The 5,798-nt window shown below is 31.0% G+C and overlaps 1 long non-coding RNA gene across 2 annotated transcripts; it reads right to left on the bottom strand.

Moving 5' to 3' along the window:
* Positions 1-2,375: 2,375 nt before the first annotated feature.
* Positions 2,376-5,490, bottom strand: LOC125587520. Of its 2 annotated transcripts, XR_007323794.1 has the most exons (4): positions 4,852-5,490; positions 4,657-4,781; positions 4,216-4,485; positions 2,376-4,140 (listed from the first exon to the last, which is right to left on the bottom strand). It is a non-coding gene; the product is annotated as an uncharacterized LOC125587520 (long non-coding RNA). The 2 variants fall into 2 exon arrangements; XR_007323793.1 differs by having other exon boundaries at positions 2,376-4,485; positions 4,852-5,484.
* Positions 5,491-5,798: the final 308 nt, after the last annotated feature.

The raw sequence follows: 5,798 nt of genomic DNA, 5'->3' as shown, positions 1-5,798 counted from the left end.
ATGTATATAAATGGTATTTTGGATATTTGGGTACCCATTCGGTTCTCGGTTCTCTTACATTTTTGTATTACTAATACATTCAGTTATTAGTTATTTTTTGTGTTTAATTGATAATTATATATGGTACTCAAACCTTAATATTTAAAATGTTAAAATTACTAATTATTTATCTATATTATTAATGGAGAACTTATTTTTGGACAAAAATATATGTCTAAATATTTATTAATTATTGAGTCATATTTATTTTATATCTTAATATGTGTATTAAATGTGTTTTTAGTTCGTATAGTATAATGCAATTAGTAATACAAATTTAAGAAACTATTTGAAATTTAAATTATTTTTATGTCAGATACATAGTATTCATGTACAAAATTATAAATTTTTCTGAATTTAGTTATTGTATATAATATAAATGGACTATTTATTTTGTACATGAAAAGTTGATCTCTTTTTAATAAGATATACTAAATAGAAGTTGACATTATACGAGTTAAATACACATAGGATCTATATATTTTGGAAAAATAATATTGGCAAAGTAGTTGATTTTGATTAAAATATTCTAGACCAATTATATGGTAAGATTTTATAGTAGTAATCACATTTTAGATTTATAAAGCAATGTGTTTTTAAATAGGATCGAAATATACGTGAGAGAATCACGATTTGAATATGAAGTTATTAGTATCCGAAAATATGTTAAACTGGATAGATGTTGATTTAAATTGGTTATTTAACCTTATTTATCGTGGTGCTTGTTATAACGTGAACAATCTATACTATTAAAGCAGGATCCTATTGTCATAATTACCTTAGGGGCATGTTTCCTTCACTAACATTGCATGTTTCATTAAGGGCAATTAAGTAATATTAATAACAAATCTATATTGGGTCATTATTTTTGGATCCAGCCCAAATCAAATCTCTCTTGGGCCATTTGGGCCTATTAAAAAATCAGATTCAATTCTCACCTTTTTTTTTCCTTTGGACCATTGAGTCCAAGTTCAAATAATTTTTTTTCAACTATTCTTAATTATTATTTTTTTCTTTTCTTAATATAATTTAAGCATTCATAAAAATAATTGAATTTTTTTATTGAAAAGTATAAATCTTTATTAAAAGTATATAATTTGTTAGTGAAGGTATTAATCCCATAATAAAATTAATTTATCTATACTATTAAAGCAGGATCCTATTGTCATAATTACCTTAGGGGCATGTTTCATTCACTAACATTGCATGTTTCATTAAGGGCAATTAAGTAATATTAATAACAAATCTATATTGGGTCATTATTTTTGGATCCAGCCCAAATCAAATCTCTCTTGGGCCATTTGGGCCTATTAAAAAATCAGATTCAATTCTCACCTTTTTTTTTCCTTTGGACCATTGAGTGCAAGTTCAAATAATTTTTTTTCAACTATTCTTAATTATTATTTTTTTCTTTTCTTAATATAATTTAAGCATTCATAAAAATAATTGTATTTTTTTATTGAAAAGTATAAATCTTTATTAAAAGTATATAATTTGTTAGTGAAGGTATTAATCCCATAATAAAATTAATTTATCAGAGTTATACCAACTTAATTCATTAAAAAAATAAAGTTTAATTTTTTTAACATAAATAGTCATTTAAAATGAAATACGATAAATAAAGATAAAATTTTTAAGTCTTTTATAAAATAAAACACAAATATATGAAAATGTGACATTTACTAAATATTTGTCAATTGAAAAAAAAAACAAAAATAAACCCGCGCTTTGAAAGCGCGGGTCAAAATCTAGTCTATACTATTAAAGCAGGATCCTATTGTCATAATTACTTTAGGGGCATGTTTCCTTCACTAACATTGCATGTTTCATTAAGGGCAATTAAGTAATATTAATAACAAATCTATATTGGGTCATTATTTTTGGATCCAGCCCAAATCAAATCTCTCTTGGGCCATTTGGGCCTATTAAAAAATCAGATTCAATTCTCACTTTTTTTTTCCTTTGGACCATTGAGTCCAAGTTCAAATAATTTTTTTTCAACTATTCTTAATTATTATTTTTTTCTTTTCTTAATATAATTTAAGCATTCATAAAAATAATTGAATTTTTTTATTGAAAAGTATAAATCTTTATTAAAAGTATATAATTTTTTAATTAAAATATTAACCCCATAATAAAATTAATTTATCAGAGTTATACCAACTTAATTCATTAAAAAAATAAAGTTTAATTTTTTTAACATAAATAGTCATTTAAAATGAAATACGATAAATAAAGATAAAATTTTTAAGTCTTTTATAAAATAAAACACAAATATATGAAAATGTGACATTTACTAAATATTTGTCAATTGAAAAAAAAACAAAAATAAACCCGCGTTTTGAAAGCGCGGGTCAAAATCTAGTTGAATTATTATATTTTAATCATAAAGAAGATTGGTTGCATCGTGACTGTACGAAAATTATAATGGTTCTTTTAAAAATTTGAACGCAAGAATTGTCTAGCTGGTTTAGCAAATGATTCCATTATGACTTATGAGCTAATGCCATGATCAAGGAATTAAATACATTTGATATAAATCCGATCACTTTGATTTATAATTGTTTTGATAACCAAACATATACGATTGGTTATACAGTTCATACGAACTAATTAACACGAAAAAAGTTTGTCCCAAATGAATTTAAACAAACGCAAGTAATTTTGAGCCCATTTGCAAAGATTTTGAACCCAATCGTATGTTATATATTTAATTAGAAAATCTTTAATTAAAGGGAGTGGCATGAGTTGTAAATATTAAAGTAAATTATGGGTTAATTCAAATTTGTACTTCACTTTTAATAGATTAGATGGCTTGTATCCTTATTATTCCATAACTACTACGATCTAACCAAAATCATTTAGACACGCTTACATTTGATCAGACTGCATATGACACACATAATATCAGATGAGCAAATAAAATATGATAATAACAAATCCTTGCATTATATTTGACATGTCCACCATTTCTATCATTTTATCGCTCTAATCAAATATTGATTAAGAAATTCTTAATTCACTAATATACATTCTTACTTTTTGTCTATATACACAATAAAATTAAATATAATATTAAAAAAACATTTCTTATCAAAATTGGTAAAAACCAATAAGCTACAAATACTTTCTCTTGTCATAAGTATTTACGGTACCTAAACCAACAAAAATCGTAAATACTTTAGAACACATTTTGTATTTAAACAACCAAATTCGTGAAAGATTCAAATCCAACAAAACTTCAATGTTCAGACAACAAACTTAAAGATGCAAAATCAAAGTATGAAATTAAAAAAACCAAAGCAGAGAGTTTTAGTAACCATAAAAACCAACATTTAACACATCCTAGCCACTCCTTGCTCGCTTGGGATCCTCTGCCTCAACCTTATCAGCAGCCCTCTTCACACTCCCAAAGCATGTGGAAGGATCGTCATCAGCATCTTCCTTATCCAAAGTTTCACGTGTGTCTGGTACAGCCACGTTTCCTTCCAAATTGGCCTCAACTTTCGGGACTTCTAGAGTAGCACCTTTGTCACAGTCAAAGATTGAGTCTGGCCAGTCAAATTGTGTTTCGACACTTTCACAACGAATTTGCGAGTCTGTCCAATGGTATCGATGAGAGCTTGAGGTACCGGAACCAAGTGATCACCTCCTACATCCTCGTTGGCCTAAAATAAGGTAATCAACTGTAACTATATACCTCAAATTATCTTGGAATTACAGATTTAAATAACAAAGGCAAACGGGGCTGTATTACCTCGAAATAATCATCAACCAATTCAGAAGCTTTCTTTCCAGATAACTCATGTCCAGCATCACCAAGAAGCACAAGAGACGCTTGATCATCATTATCATACACGGAGATCTTCGTCAGGTACCTGTGTCACACACAGATTAAGAATGGTGCATTGAGTATGAGTTTAAGTAGAGCTGAGTCACTTACTGTGCAACACCAACAATACTGGTTTTCCCACACTTCTTGCACATTAGGCTGGTAGGTCCTTTGGTTGCCTTAGTGTGGCACACACCACAGCCGATGTAATACCATGACGAACCGTGCACAACATCTCCAACAGTTGCTATGCACTCAAACCAAGCAACCTGCAAAACGCTAAACGATTTAATAAGCAACCAAGATAATCATATTAGATGCGTTACCAATTAGTACGGAACAACCTTCGCATCTTCCTGCTTCATATAAGAAAATAGCTCGCCTATGGTCACTGTTTCAGTTTTAGTGACAATGTCTGCGTTAACTCTGTTAGCAACATCTAGATTCGTGTTCATCCTGAAGCCAACGAACAAACTTCAAAAAAACACTGATGGAATAAGGATTAACAATTTATAAATAAATGAAAGATTACCAATTGAGATAATCTCGGGTTGCTTGGACATCAGTGTCCAAAAACACACGTGATGGCGCCATGGAAGATAGAGCCAGAGCACCTATAACAGAACCATTGTTATAATAGAGATGGAAGATTGTAACAGAGCCCATCGGATGCTCATAGCCAATAAGCCTAATTTATACCAAAAGCAGTTCTACTACTCAAAGCTATCCTATCCATATAATATTAACAGGCCATCCTACTCAAAGAAAAAGTAGGTAATACAGACCTCCAAGACGCTTTGGGTTCAAGGTAGTGACTAAAATAACACGTGCAGTTCCCCCAGATGCTTTGAATCTCTCACAAAATTCAGAGGCAGCCTTGTCCCATAGGTACAACTTCATCACCGGACCGCTATAACATACAAAATCATGTGTAAATAGAGAGACAACTCATGAATACGAAATAATACAGGGTAGCTTACTCATGTGTTTGAACATGGAGCATAACTCTGCGCGAAGAAGCTATATCTGCATCATCTAGCACGAGATTGTCACCGAGAACCTGCCCATTCACAAGCTTGATATGGCCAATATAATCTGCAAAACAAAAAACATTATCAATGCTTTATATATCATTAACACACAGTGTAACCAAAAATGTTGAATATATTTGATCGAAATATATTATCATTATCTTATATATAACAGTGAGACCTTACCATAAAGGTCTCCTTTCAAGTCGCAAGCAGCATCGAACTCTTCATATCCATAGAACCTAAAACGATCCTCAGGGAAACATACCGAACTGTCATCTAGATCAGAGAGGACAGAAGTCGTTGAGAATGTGACGGTGAAACTTGACTCTGCAACATGATACAAAGTCTTGTTGTTAGACCCGTAAAAAGTGTTGAGTCTCTAAATCCCACCAGCCCTCATGTGTGGCAAATAAGTGTCTATCCTCCCAGCTGGGATGAAACCCTGGATGACAGTTTCCTGTTATCATAATCAAAGAAATTAATCAGAAATGCTAGAAATGAGATCTCAGATATGCATCAACAACAAAATCATATTTCACGGTAACATCAACAAAACAAACACTTACTATAAATGCACTAAAGAACAAAATAATAGAACAAAAAATGGTCCTCATCATCATTCATAAACTAAATTGTAATATAGAACTCGGTTTATACCTCTTCGTCGATAAGAAGCATCTCGAGACCTATAAGCACTTTTGTCACAACATTCTGAGCTTCCCAAAAATGGATCAACCGAAACCTCAGCTCGCCATCATGAGATCCGTATTTCACACTTCTGAAAGCCACCACTTCGGCCGAGACAATGGCTTTTCCCTTGCCGCCAGAGGAGACAACGGCTTTCCCTCTAACACCTGAAGAGACACCATTCTTCATACCTGCATAGTAACACC

The sequence above is a fragment of the Brassica napus genome, chromosome C5 (assembly GCF_020379485.1).
Source record: "Brassica napus cultivar Da-Ae chromosome C5, Da-Ae, whole genome shotgun sequence".
NCBI lineage: Eukaryota > Viridiplantae > Streptophyta > Magnoliopsida > Brassicales > Brassicaceae > Brassica > Brassica napus.
This window is presented reverse-complemented; position numbering and strand designations above follow the sequence as displayed.